We start from the raw sequence: 17144 nt of genomic DNA, 5'->3' as shown, positions 1-17144 counted from the left end.
TTGCCTAATTAAAATGTTGAAATTGAAACACATAATAAGGAGATTTATAGGTGAATATAGCGTCATAACCTACTACTTTCTTGAACTGCCATTCCAGAACATAATCCCAGATATTCCATAATCCAGAACATCCAGATAGACTTGCATTAGTAAGATTTAACTACATAAGTAATTGTCTAAATAAAATGTTGAAATTGAAACACATAACAAATAGATATTTAAGTGAATATAGCGTCATAACCTACTACTTTCTTGAACTGCCATTACAGAACATAATCCCAGATATTCCATATTCCAGAACATCCAGATAGACTTGCATTAGTAAGATTTAACTACATAAGTAATTGGCTAATTAAAATGTTGAAATTGAAAGACATAATAGAGAGATTTATAAGTGAATATAGCGTCATTACCTACTACTTTCTTGAACTGCCATTCCAGAACATATGCCCAGATATTCCATAATACAGAACATCCAGATAGACTTGCATTAGTAAGATTTAACTACATAAGTAATTGCCTAATTAAAAAGTTGAAATTGAAAGACATAATAAATAGATATATAAGTGAATATAGCGACACAACCTACTACTTTCTTGAACTGCCATTCCAGAACATAATCCCAGATATTCCATAATCCAGAACATCCAGATAGACTTGCATTAGTAAGATTTAACTACATAAGTAATTGCCTAATTAAAAAGTTGAAATTGAAAGACATAATAAATAGATATATAAGTGAATATAGCGACACAACCTACTACTTTCTTGAACTGCCATTCCAGAACATAATCCCAGATATTCCATATTCCAGAACATCCAGATAGACTTGCATTAGTAAGATTTAACTACATAAGTAATTGCCTAATTAAAATGTTGAAATTGAAACACATAATAAATAGATATATAAGTGAATATAGCGTCATAACCTACTACTTTCTTGAACTGCCATTCCAGAACATAATCCCAGATATTCCATATTCCAGAACATCCAGATAGACTTGTATTAGTAAGATTTAACTACATAAGTAATTGCCTAATTAAAATGTTGAAATTAAAGGACATAATAAAGAGATTTATAAGTGAATATAGCGTCATAACCTACTACTTTCTTGAACTGCCATTCCAGAACATAATCCCAGATATTCCATAATCCAGAACATCCAGATAGACTTGCATTAGTAAGATTTAACTACATAAGTAATTGGCTAATTAAAATGTTGAAATTGAAAGACATAATAAAGAGATTTATAAGTGAATATAGCGTCATTACCTACTACTTTCTTGAACTGCCATTCCAGAACATATGCCCAGATATTCCATAATACAGAACATCCAGATAGACTTGCATTAGTAAGATTTAACTACATAAGTAATTGCCTAATTAAAATGTTGAAATTGAAACACATAATAAGGAGATTTATAGGTGAATATAGCGTCATAACCTACTACTTTCTTGAACTGCCATTCCAGAACATAATCCCAGATATTCCATAATCCAGAACATCCAGATAGACTTGTATTAGTAAGATTTAACTACATAAGTAATTGCCTAATTAAAATGTTGAAATTAAAACAGATAATAAAGAGATTTATAAGTGAATATAGCGTCATAACCTACTACTTTCTTGAACTGCCATTCCAGAACATAATCCCAGATATTCCATAATACAGAACATCCAGATAGACTTGCATTAGTAAGATTTAACTACATAAGTAATTGGCTAATTAAAATGTTGAAATTGAAAGACATAATAAAGAGATTTATAAGTGAATATAGCGTCATAACCTACTACTTTCTTGAACTGCCATTCCAGAACATAATCACAGATATTCCATAATCCAGAACATCCAGATAGATTTACATTAGTAAGATTTAACTACATAAGTAATTGCCTAATCAAAAAGGTTGAAATTGAAAGACATAATAAATAGATATATAAGTGAATATAGCGTCATAACTTACTACTTTCTTGAACTGCCATTCCAGAACATAATCCCAGATATTCCATAATCCAGAACATCCAGATAGACTTGCATTAGTAAGATTTAACTACATAAGTAATTGCCTAATTAAAATGTTGAAATTGAAACACATAATAAATAGATATATAAGTGAATATAGCGTCATAACCTACTACTTTCTTGAACTAACATTCCAGAACATAATCCCAGATATTCCATAATCCAGAACATCCAGATAGACTTGCATTAGTAAGATTTAACTACATAAGTAATTGCCTAATTAAAATGTTGAAATTGAAAGACCTAATACAGAGATTTATAAGTGAATATAGCGTCATAACCTACTACTTTCTTGAACTGCCTTTCCAGAACATAATCCCAGATATTCCATAATCCAGCACATCCAGATAGACTTGCATTAGTAAGATTTAAGTACATAAGTAATTGCCTAATTAAAATGTTGAAATTGAAAGACATAATAAATAGATATATAAGTGAATATAGCGTCATACCCTACTACTTTCTTGAACTGCCATTCCAGAACATAATCCCAGATATTCCATAATCCAGAACATCCAGATAAACTCGCATTAGTAAGATTTAACTACATAAGTAATTGCCTAATTAAAATGTTGAAATTGAAACACATAATAAATAGATATATAAGTGAATAAAGCATCATAACTTACTACTTTCTTGAACTGACATTCCAGAACATTATCCCAGATATTCCATAATCCAGAATATCAAGATAGACTTGCATTAGTAAGATTTAACTACATAAGTAATTGCCTAATTAAAATGTTGAAATTGAAACACATAATAAGGAGATTTATAGGTGAATATAGCGTCATAACCTACTACTTTCTTGAACTGCCATTCCAGAACATAATCCCAGATATTCCATAATCCAGAACATCCAGATAGACTTGCATTAGTAAGATTTAACTACATAAGTAATTGTCTAAATAAAATGTTGAAATTGAAACACATAACAAATAGATATTTAAGTGAATATAGCGTCATAACCTACTACTTTCTTGAACTGCCATTACAGAACATAATCCCAGATATTCCATATTCCAGAACATCCAGATAGACTTGTATTAGTAAGATTTAACTACATAAGTAATTGCCTAATTAAAATGTTGAAATTAAAACAGATAATAAAGAGATTTATAAGTGAATATAGCGTCATAACCTACTACTTTCTTGAACTGCCATTCCAGAACATAATCCCAGATATTCCATAATACAGAACATCCAGATAGACTTGCATTAGTAAGATTTAACTACATAAGTAATTGGCTAATTAAAATGTTGAAATTGAAAGACATAATAAAGAGATTTATAAGTGAATATAGCGTCATAACCTACTACTTTCTTGAACTGCCATTCCAGAACATAATCACAGATATTCCATAATCCAGAACATCCAGATAGATTTACATTAGTAAGATTTAACTACATAAGTAATTGCCTAATCAAAAAGGTTGAAATTGAAAGACATAATAAATAGATATATAAGTGAATATAGCGTCATACCCTACTACTTTCTTGAACTGCCATTCCAGAACATAATCCCAGATATTCCATAATCCAGAACATCCAGATAAACTCGCATTAGTAAGATTTAACTACATAAGTAATTGCCTAATTAAAATGTTGAAATTGAAACACATAATAAATAGATATATAAGTGAATAAAGCATCATAACTTACTACTTTCTTGAAGTGACATTCCAGAACATTATCCCAGATATTCCATAATCCAGAATATCAAGATAGACTTGCATTAGTAAGATTTAACTACATAAGTAATTGCCTAATTAAAATGTTGAAATTGAAACACATAATAAGGAGATTTATAGGTGAATATAGCGTCATAACCTACTACTTTCTTGAACTGCCATTCCAGAACATAATCCCAGATATTCCATAATCCAGAACATCCAGATAGACTTGCATTAGTAAGATTTAACTACATAAGTAATTGTCTAAATAAAATGTTGAAATTGAAACACATAACAAATAGATATTTAAGTGAATATAGCGTCATAACCTACTACTTTCTTGAACTGCCATTCCAGAACATATGCCCAGATATTCCATAATACAGAACATCCAGATAGACTTGCATTAGTAAGATTTAACTACATAAGTAATTGCCTAATTAAAAAGTTGAAATTGAAAGACATAATAAATAGATATATAAGTGAATATAGCGACACAACCTACTACTTTCTTGAACTGCCATTCCAGAACATAATCCCAGATATTCCATAATCCAGAACATCCAGATAGACTTGCATTAGTAAGATTTAACTACATAAGTAATTGCCTAATTAAAAAGTTGAAATTGAAAGACATAATAAATAGATATATAAGTGAATATAGCGACACAACCTACTACTTTCTTGAACTGCCATTCCAGAACATAATCCCAGATATTCCATATTCCAGAACATCCAGATAGACTTGCATTAGTAAGATTTAACTACATAAGTAATTGCCTAATTAAAATGTTGAAATTGAAACACATAATAAATAGATATATAAGTGAATATAGCGTCATAACCTACTACTTTCTTGAACTGCCATTCCAGAACATAATCCCAGATATTCCATATTCCAGAACATCCAGATAGACTTGTATTAGTAAGATTTAACTACATAAGTAATTGCCTAATTAAAATGTTGAAATTAAAGGACATAATAAAGAGATTTATAAGTGAATATAGCGTCATAACCTACTACTTTCTTGAACTGCCATTCCAGAACATAATCCCAGATATTCCATAATCCAGAACATCCAGATAGACTTGCATTAGTAAGATTTAACTACATAAGTAATTGGCTAATTAAAATGTTGAAATTGAAAGACATAATAAAGAGATTTATAAGTGAATATAGCGTCATTACCTACTACTTTCTTGAACTGCCATTCCAGAACATATGCCCAGATATTCCATAATACAGAACATCCAGATAGACTTGCATTAGTAAGATTTAACTACATAAGTAATTGCCTAATTAAAATGTTGAAATTGAAACACATAATAAGGAGATTTATAGGTGAATATAGCGTCATAACCTACTACTTTCTTGAACTGCCATTCCAGAACATAATCCCAGATATTCCATAATCCAGAACATCCAGATAGACTTGTATTAGTAAGATTTAACTACATAAGTAATTGCCTAATTAAAATGTTGAAATTAAAACAGATAATAAAGAGATTTATAAGTGAATATAGCGTCATAACCTACTACTTTCTTGAACTGCCATTCCAGAACATAATCCCAGATATTCCATAATACAGAACATCCAGATAGACTTGCATTAGTAAGATTTAACTACATAAGTAATTGGCTAATTAAAATGTTGAAATTGAAAGACATAATAAAGAGATTTATAAGTGAATATAGCGTCATAACCTACTACTTTCTTGAACTGCCATTCCAGAACATAATCACAGATATTCCATAATCCAGAACATCCAGATAGATTTACATTAGTAAGATTTAACTACATAAGTAATTGCCTAATCAAAAAGGTTGAAATTGAAAGACATAATAAATAGATATATAAGTGAATATAGCGTCATAACTTACTACTTTCTTGAACTGCCATTCCAGAACATAATCCCAGATATTCCATAATCCAGAACATCCAGATAGACTTGCATTAGTAAGATTTAACTACATAAGTAATTGCCTAATTAAAATGTTGAAATTGAAACACATAATAAATAGATATATAAGTGAATATAGCGTCATAACCTACTACTTTCTTGAACTAACATTCCAGAACATAATCCCAGATATTCCATAATCCAGAACATCCAGATAGACTTGCATTAGTAAGATTTAACTACATAAGTAATTGCCTAATTAAAATGTTGAAATTGAAAGACCTAATACAGAGATTTATAAGTGAATATAGCGTCATAACCTACTACTTTCTTGAACTGCCTTTCCAGAACATAATCCCAGATATTCCATAATCCAGCACATCCAGATAGACTTGCATTAGTAAGATTTAAGTACATAAGTAATTGCCTAATTAAAATGTTGAAATTGAAAGACATAATAAATAGATATATAAGTGAATATAGCGTCATACCCTACTACTTTCTTGAACTGCCATTCCAGAACATAATCCCAGATATTCCATAATCCAGAACATCCAGATAAACTCGCATTAGTAAGATTTAACTACATAAGTAATTGCCTAATTAAAATGTTGAAATTGAAACACATAATAAATAGATATATAAGTGAATAAAGCATCATAACTTACTACTTTCTTGAACTGACATTCCAGAACATTATCCCAGATATTCCATAATCCAGAATATCAAGATAGACTTGCATTAGTAAGATTTAACTACATAAGTAATTGCCTAATTAAAATGTTGAAATTGAAACACATAATAAGGAGATTTATAGGTGAATATAGCGTCATAACCTACTACTTTCTTGAACTGCCATTCCAGAACATAATCCCAGATATTCCATAATCCAGAACATCCAGATAGACTTGCATTAGTAAGATTTAACTACATAAGTAATTGTCTAAATAAAATGTTGAAATTGAAACACATAACAAATAGATATTTAAGTGAATATAGCGTCATAACCTACTACTTTCTTGAACTGCCATTACAGAACATAATCCCAGATATTCCATATTCCAGAACATCCAGATAGACTTGTATTAGTAAGATTTAACTACATAAGTAATTGCCTAATTAAAATGTTGAAATTAAAACAGATAATAAAGAGATTTATAAGTGAATATAGCGTCATAACCTACTACTTTCTTGAACTGCCATTCCAGAACATAATCCCAGATATTCCATAATACAGAACATCCAGATAGACTTGCATTAGTAAGATTTAACTACATAAGTAATTGGCTAATTAAAATGTTGAAATTGAAAGACATAATAAAGAGATTTATAAGTGAATATAGCGTCATAACCTACTACTTTCTTGAACTGCCATTCCAGAACATAATCACAGATATTCCATAATCCAGAACATCCAGATAGATTTACATTAGTAAGATTTAACTACATAAGTAATTGCCTAATCAAAAAGGTTGAAATTGAAAGACATAATAAATAGATATATAAGTGAATATAGCGTCATAACTTACTACTTTCTTGAACTGCCATTCCAGAACATAATCCCAGATATTCCATAATCCAGAACATCCAGATAGACTTGCATTAGTAAGATTTAACTACATAAGTAATTGCCTAATTAAAATGTTGAAATTGAAACACATAATAAATAGATATATAAGTGAATATAGCGTCATAACCTACTACTTTCTTGAACTAACATTCCAGAACATAATCCCAGATATTCCATAATCCAGAACATCCAGATAGACTTGCATTAGTAAGATTTAACTACATAAGTAATTGCCTAATTAAAATGTTGAAATTGAAAGACCTAATACAGAGATTTATAAGTGAATATAGCGTCATAACCTACTACTTTCTTGAACTGCCTTTCCAGAACATAATCCCAGATATTCCATAATCCAGCACATCCAGATAGACTTGCATTAGTAAGATTTAAGTACATAAGTAATTGCCTAATTAAAATGTTGAAATTGAAAGACATAATAAATAGATATATAAGTGAATATAGCGTCATACCCTACTACTTTCTTGAACTGCCATTCCAGAACATAATCCCAGATATTCCATAATCCAGAACATCCAGATAAACTCGCATTAGTAAGATTTAACTACATAAGTAATTGCCTAATTAAAATGTTGAAATTGAAACACATAATAAATAGATATATAAGTGAATAAAGCATCATAACTTACTACTTTCTTGAAGTGACATTCCAGAACATTATCCCAGATATTCCATAATCCAGAATATCAAGATAGACTTGCATTAGTAAGATTTAACTACATAAGTAATTGCCTAATTAAAATGTTGAAATTGAAACACATAATAAGGAGATTTATAGGTGAATATAGCGTCATAACCTACTACTTTCTTGAACTGCCATTCCAGAACATAATCCCAGATATTCCATAATCCAGAACATCCAGATAGACTTGCATTAGTAAGATTTAACTACATAAGTAATTGTCTAAATAAAATGTTGAAATTGAAACACATAACAAATAGATATTTAAGTGAATATAGCGTCATAACCTACTACTTTCTTGAACTGCCATTACAGAACATAATCCCAGATATTCCATATTCCAGAACATCCAGATAGACTTGCATTAGTAAGATTTAACTACATAAGTAATTGGCTAATTAAAATGTTGAAATTGAAAGACATAATAGAGAGATTTATAAGTGAATATAGCGTCATTACCTACTACTTTCTTGAACTGCCATTCCAGAACATATGCCCAGATATTCCATAATACAGAACATCCAGATAGACTTGCATTAGTAAGATTTAACTACATAAGTAATTGCCTAATTAAAAAGTTGAAATTGAAAGACATAATAAATAGATATATAAGTGAATATAGCGACACAACCTACTACTTTCTTGAACTGCCATTCCAGAACATAATCCCAGATATTCCATAATCCAGAACATCCAGATAGACTTGCATTAGTAAGATTTAACTACATAAGTAATTGCCTAATTAAAAAGTTGAAATTGAAAGACATAATAAATAGATATATAAGTGAATATAGCGACACAACCTACTACTTTCTTGAACTGCCATTCCAGAACATAATCCCAGATATTCCATATTCCAGAACATCCAGATAGACTTGCATTAGTAAGATTTAACTACATAAGTAATTGCCTAATTAAAATGTTGAAATTGAAACACATAATAAATAGATATATAAGTGAATATAGCGTCATAACCTACTACTTTCTTGAACTGCCATTCCAGAACATAATCCCAGATATTCCATATTCCAGAACATCCAGATAGACTTGTATTAGTAAGATTTAACTACATAAGTAATTGCCTAATTAAAATGTTGAAATTAAAGGACATAATAAAGAGATTTATAAGTGAATATAGCGTCATAACCTACTACTTTCTTGAACTGCCATTCCAGAACATAATCCCAGATATTCCATAATCCAGAACATCCAGATAGACTTGCATTAGTAAGATTTAACTACATAAGTAATTGGCTAATTAAAATGTTGAAATTGAAAGACATAATAAAGAGATTTATAAGTGAATATAGCGTCATTACCTACTACTTTCTTGAACTGCCATTCCAGAACATATGCCCAGATATTCCATAATACAGAACATCCAGATAGACTTGCATTAGTAAGATTTAACTACATAAGTAATTGCCTAATTAAAATGTTGAAATTGAAACACATAATAAGGAGATTTATAGGTGAATATAGCGTCATAACCTACTACTTTCTTGAACTGCCATTCCAGAACATAATCCCAGATATTCCATAATCCAGAACATCCAGATAGACTTGTATTAGTAAGATTTAACTACATAAGTAATTGCCTAATTAAAATGTTGAAATTAAAACAGATAATAAAGAGATTTATAAGTGAATATAGCGTCATAACCTACTACTTTCTTGAACTGCCATTCCAGAACATAATCCCAGATATTCCATAATACAGAACATCCAGATAGACTTGCATTAGTAAGATTTAACTACATAAGTAATTGGCTAATTAAAATGTTGAAATTGAAAGACATAATAAAGAGATTTATAAGTGAATATAGCGTCATAACCTACTACTTTCTTGAACTGCCATTCCAGAACATAATCACAGATATTCCATAATCCAGAACATCCAGATAGATTTACATTAGTAAGATTTAACTACATAAGTAATTGCCTAATCAAAAAGGTTGAAATTGAAAGACATAATAAATAGATATATAAGTGAATATAGCGTCATAACTTACTACTTTCTTGAACTGCCATTCCAGAACATAATCCCAGATATTCCATAATCCAGAACATCCAGATAGACTTGCATTAGTAAGATTTAACTACATAAGTAATTGCCTAATTAAAATGTTGAAATTGAAACACATAATAAATAGATATATAAGTGAATATAGCGTCATAACCTACTACTTTCTTGAACTAACATTCCAGAACATAATCCCAGATATTCCATAATCCAGAACATCCAGATAGACTTGCATTAGTAAGATTTAACTACATAAGTAATTGCCTAATTAAAATGTTGAAATTGAAAGACCTAATACAGAGATTTATAAGTGAATATAGCGTCATAACCTACTACTTTCTTGAACTGCCTTTCCAGAACATAATCCCAGATATTCCATAATCCAGCACATCCAGATAGACTTGCATTAGTAAGATTTAAGTACATAAGTAATTGCCTAATTAAAATGTTGAAATTGAAAGACATAATAAATAGATATATAAGTGAATATAGCGTCATACCCTACTACTTTCTTGAACTGCCATTCCAGAACATAATCCCAGATATTCCATAATCCAGAACATCCAGATAAACTCGCATTAGTAAGATTTAACTACATAAGTAATTGCCTAATTAAAATGTTGAAATTGAAACACATAATAAATAGATATATAAGTGAATAAAGCATCATAACTTACTACTTTCTTGAACTGACATTCCAGAACATTATCCCAGATATTCCATAATCCAGAATATCAAGATAGACTTGCATTAGTAAGATTTAACTACATAAGTAATTGCCTAATTAAAATGTTGAAATTGAAACACATAATAAGGAGATTTATAGGTGAATATAGCGTCATAACCTACTACTTTCTTGAACTGCCATTCCAGAACATAATCCCAGATATTCCATAATCCAGAACATCCAGATAGACTTGCATTAGTAAGATTTAACTACATAAGTAATTGTCTAAATAAAATGTTGAAATTGAAACACATAACAAATAGATATTTAAGTGAATAAAGCATCATAACTTACTACTTTCTTGAAGTGACATTCCAGAACATTATCCCAGATATTCCATAATCCAGAATATCAAGATAGACTTGCATTAGTAAGATTTAACTACATAAGTAATTGCCTAATTAAAATGTTGAAATTGAAACACATAATAAGGAGATTTATAGGTGAATATAGCGTCATAACCTACTACTTTCTTGAACTGCCATTCCAGAACATAATCCCAGATATTCCATAATCCAGAACATCCAGATAGACTTGCATTAGTAAGATTTAACTACATAAGTAATTGTCTAAATAAAATGTTGAAATTGAAACACATAACAAATAGATATTTAAGTGAATATAGCGTCATAACCTACTACTTTCTTGAACTGCCATTACAGAACATAATCCCAGATATTCCATATTCCAGAACATCCAGATAGACTTGCATTAGTAAGATTTAACTACATAAGTAATTGGCTAATTAAAATGTTGAAATTGAAAGACATAATAGAGAGATTTATAAGTGAATATAGCGTCATTACCTACTACTTTCTTGAACTGCCATTCCAGAACATATGCCCAGATATTCCATAATACAGAACATCCAGATAGACTTGCATTAGTAAGATTTAACTACATAAGTAATTGCCTAATTAAAAAGTTGAAATTGAAAGACATAATAAATAGATATATAAGTGAATATAGCGACACAACCTACTACTTTCTTGAACTGCCATTCCAGAACATAATCCCAGATATTCCATAATCCAGAACATCCAGATAGACTTGCATTAGTAAGATTTAACTACATAAGTAATTGCCTAATTAAAAAGTTGAAATTGAAAGACATAATAAATAGATATATAAGTGAATATAGCGACACAACCTACTACTTTCTTGAACTGCCATTCCAGAACATAATCCCAGATATTCCATATTCCAGAACATCCAGATAGACTTGCATTAGTAAGATTTAACTACATAAGTAATTGCCTAATTAAAATGTTGAAATTGAAACACATAATAAATAGATATATAAGTGAATATAGCGTCATAACCTACTACTTTCTTGAACTGCCATTCCAGAACATAATCCCAGATATTCCATATTCCAGAACATCCAGATAGACTTGTATTAGTAAGATTTAACTACATAAGTAATTGCCTAATTAAAATGTTGAAATTAAAGGACATAATAAAGAGATTTATAAGTGAATATAGCGTCATAACCTACTACTTTCTTGAACTGCCATTCCAGAACATAATCCCAGATATTCCATAATCCAGAACATCCAGATAGACTTGCATTAGTAAGATTTAACTACATAAGTAATTGGCTAATTAAAATGTTGAAATTGAAAGACATAATAAAGAGATTTATAAGTGAATATAGCGTCATTACCTACTACTTTCTTGAACTGCCATTCCAGAACATATGCCCAGATATTCCATAATACAGAACATCCAGATAGACTTGCATTAGTAAGATTTAACTACATAAGTAATTGCCTAATTAAAATGTTGAAATTGAAACACATAATAAGGAGATTTATAGGTGAATATAGCGTCATAACCTACTACTTTCTTGAACTGCCATTCCAGAACATAATCCCAGATATTCCATAATCCAGAACATCCAGATAGACTTGTATTAGTAAGATTTAACTACATAAGTAATTGCCTAATTAAAATGTTGAAATTAAAACAGATAATAAAGAGATTTATAAGTGAATATAGCGTCATAACCTACTACTTTCTTGAACTGCCATTCCAGAACATAATCCCAGATATTCCATAATACAGAACATCCAGATAGACTTGCATTAGTAAGATTTAACTACATAAGTAATTGGCTAATTAAAATGTTGAAATTGAAAGACATAATAAAGAGATTTATAAGTGAATATAGCGTCATAACCTACTACTTTCTTGAACTGCCATTCCAGAACATAATCACAGATATTCCATAATCCAGAACATCCAGATAGATTTACATTAGTAAGATTTAACTACATAAGTAATTGCCTAATCAAAAAGGTTGAAATTGAAAGACATAATAAATAGATATATAAGTGAATATAGCGTCATAACTTACTACTTTCTTGAACTGCCATTCCAGAACATAATCCCAGATATTCCATAATCCAGAACATCCAGATAGACTTGCATTAGTAAGATTTAACTACATAAGTAATTGCCTAATTAAAATGTTGAAATTGAAACACATAATAAATAGATATATAAGTGAATATAGCGTCATAACCTACTACTTTCTTGAACTAACATTCCAGAACATAATCCCAGATATTCCATAATCCAGAACATCCAGATAGACTTGCATTAGTAAGATTTAACTACATAAGTAATTGCCTAATTAAAATGTTGAAATTGAAAGACCTAATACAGAGATTTATAAGTGAATATAGCGTCATAACCTACTACTTTCTTGAACTGCCTTTCCAGAACATAATCCCAGATATTCCATAATCCAGCACATCCAGATAGACTTGCATTAGTAAGATTTAAGTACATAAGTAATTGCCTAATTAAAATGTTGAAATTGAAAGACATAATAAATAGATATATAAGTGAATATAGCGTCATACCCTACTACTTTCTTGAACTGCCATTCCAGAACATAATCCCAGATATTCCATAATCCAGAACATCCAGATAAACTCGCATTAGTAAGATTTAACTACATAAGTAATTGCCTAATTAAAATGTTGAAATTGAAACACATAATAAAGAGATTTATAGGTGAATATAGCGTCATAACCTACTACTTTCTTGAACTGCCATTCCAGAACATAATCCCAGATATTCCATAATCCAGAACATCCAGATAGACTTGCATTAGTAAGATTTAACTACATAAGTAATTGTCTAAATAAAATGTTGAAATTGAAACACATAACAAATAGATATTTAAGTGAATATAGCGTCATAACCTACTACTTTCTTGAACTGCCATTACAGAACATAATCCCAGATATTCCATATTCCAGAACATCCAGATAGACTTGTATTAGTAAGATTTAACTACATAAGTAATTGCCTAATTAAAATGTTGAAATTAAAACAGATAATAAAGAGATTTATAAGTGAATATAGCGTCATAACCTACTACTTTCTTGAACTGCCATTCCAGAACATAATCCCAGATATTCCATAATACAGAACATCCAGATAGACTTGCATTAGTAAGATTTAACTACATAAGTAATTGGCTAATTAAAATGTTGAAATTGAAAGACATAATAAAGAGATTTATAAGTGAATATAGCGTCATAACCTACTACTTTCTTGAACTGCCATTCCAGAACATAATCACAGATATTCCATAATCCAGAACATCCAGATAGATTTACATTAGTAAGATTTAACTACATAAGTAATTGCCTAATCAAAAAGGTTGAAATTGAAAGACATAATAAATAGATATATAAGTGAATATAGCGTCATAACTTACTACTTTCTTGAACTGCCATTCCAGAACATAATCCCAGATATTCCATAATCCAGAACATCCAGATAGACTTGCATTAGTAAGATTTAACTACATAAGTAATTGCCTAATTAAAATGTTGAAATTGAAACACATAATAAATAGATATATAAGTGAATATAGCGTCATAACCTACTACTTTCTTGAACTAACATTCCAGAACATAATCCCAGATATTCCATAATCCAGAACATCCAGATAGACTTGCATTAGTAAGATTTAACTACATAAGTAATTGCCTAATTAAAATGTTGAAATTGAAAGACCTAATACAGAGATTTATAAGTGAATATAGCGTCATAACCTACTACTTTCTTGAACTGCCTTTCCAGAACATAATCCCAGATATTCCATAATCCAGCACATCCAGATAGACTTGCATTAGTAAGATTTAAGTACATAAGTAATTGCCTAATTAAAATGTTGAAATTGAAAGACATAATAAATAGATATATAAGTGAATATAGCGTCATACCCTACTACTTTCTTGAACTGCCATTCCAGAACATAATCCCAGATATTCCATAATCCAGAACATCCAGATAAACTCGCATTAGTAAGATTTAACTACATAAGTAATTGCCTAATTAAAATGTTGAAATTGAAACACATAATAAATAGATATATAAGTGAATAAAGCATCATAACTTACTACTTTCTTGAACTGACATTCCAGAACATTATCCCAGATATTCCATAATCCAGAATATCAAGATAGACTTGCATTAGTAAGATTTAACTACATAAGTAATTGCCTAATTAAAATGTTGAAATTGAAAGACATAATAAAGAGATTTATAAGTGAATATAGCGTCATAACCTACTACTTTCTTGAACTGCCATTCCAGAACATAATCACAGATATTCCATAATCCAGAACATCCAGATAGACTTGCATTAGTAAGATTTAACAACATAAGTAATTGCCTAATTAAAATGTTGAAATTAAAACAGATAATAAAGAGATTTATAAGTGAATATAGCGTCATAACCTACTACTTTCTTGAACTGCCATTCCAGAACATAATCCCAGATATTCCATAATCCAGAACATCCAGATAGACTTGCATTAGTAAGATTTAACAACATAAGTAATTGGCTAATTAAAATGTTGAAATTGAAAGACATAATAAAGAGATTTATAAGTGAATATAGCGTCATTACCTACTACTTTCTTGAACTGCAATTCCAGAACATATGCCCAGATATTCCATAATACAGAACATCCAGATAGACTTGCATTAGTAAGTTTTAAGTACATAAGTAATTACCTAATTAAAATGTCGAAATTGAAAGACATAATAAATAGATATATAAGTGAATATAGCGTCATAACCTACTACTTTCTTGAACTGCCATTCCAGAACATAATCCCAGATATTCCATAATCCAGAACATCCAGATAGACTTGCATTAGTAAGATTTAACTACATAAGTAATTGGCTAATTAAAATGTTGAAATTGAAAGACATAATAAATAGATATATAAGTGAATATAGCGTCATAACCTACTACTTACTTGAACTGCCATTCCAGAACATAATCCCAGATATTCCATAATCCAGAACATCCAGATAGACTTGCATTAGTAAGATTTAACTACATAAGTAATTTCCTAATTATTATGTTGAAATTGAAAAACATATAAAAGAGATTTATAAGTGAATATAGCGTCATAACCTACTACTTTCTTGAACTGCCATTCCAGAACATAATCCCAAATATTCCATAATCCAAAACATCCAGATAGACTTGCATTAGTAAGATTAAACTACATAAGTAATTGCCTAATTAAAAAGTTGAAATTGAAAGACATAATAAATAGATATATAAGTGAATATAGCGACACAACCTACTACTTTCTTGAACTGCCATTCCAGAACATAATCCCAGATATTCCATATTCCAGAACATCCAGATAGACTTGCATTAGTAAGATTTAACTACATAAGTAATTGCCTAATTAAAATGTTGAAATTGAAACACATAATAAATAGATATATAAGTGAATATAGCGTCATAACCTACTACTTTCTTGAACTGCCATTCCAGAACATAATCCCAGATATTCCATAATCCAGAACATCCAGATAGACTTGCATTAGTAAGATTTAACTACATAAGTAATTGCCTAATTTAAATGTTGAAATTGAAAAACATAATAGAGAGATTTATAAGTGAATATAGCGTCATAACCTACTACTTTCTTGAACTGCCATTCCAGAACATAATCCCAAATATTCCATAATCCAGAACATCCAGATAGACTTGCATTAGTAAGAGTTAACTACATAAGTAATTGCCTAATTAAAATGTTGAAATTGAAACACATAATAAATAGATATATAAGTGAATATAGCGTCATAACCTACTACTTTCTTGAACTGCCATTCCAGAACATAATCCCAGATATTCCATAATCCAGAACATCCAGATAGACTTGCATTAGTAAGATTTAACTACATAAGTAATTGCCTAATTTAAATGTTGAAATTGAAAAACATAATAAAGAGATTTATAAGTGAATATAGCGTCATAACCTACTACTTTCTTGAACTGCCATTCCAGAACATAATCCCAAATATTCCATAATCCAAAACATCCAGATAGACTTGCATTAGTATGATTTAACTACATAAGTAATTGCCTAATTAAAAAGTTGAAATTGAAAGACATAATAAATAGATATATAAGTGAATATAGCGTCATAACCTACAACTTTCGTGAAATGCCATTCCAGAACATAATCCCA

The sequence above is a fragment of the Lycorma delicatula genome, chromosome 13 (genome assembly GCF_047948215.1).
Source record: "Lycorma delicatula isolate Av1 chromosome 13, ASM4794821v1, whole genome shotgun sequence".
Classification (NCBI taxonomy): Eukaryota; Metazoa; Arthropoda; class Insecta; order Hemiptera; family Fulgoridae; genus Lycorma; species Lycorma delicatula.
Note: the sequence above shows the minus strand (reverse complement) of the source record.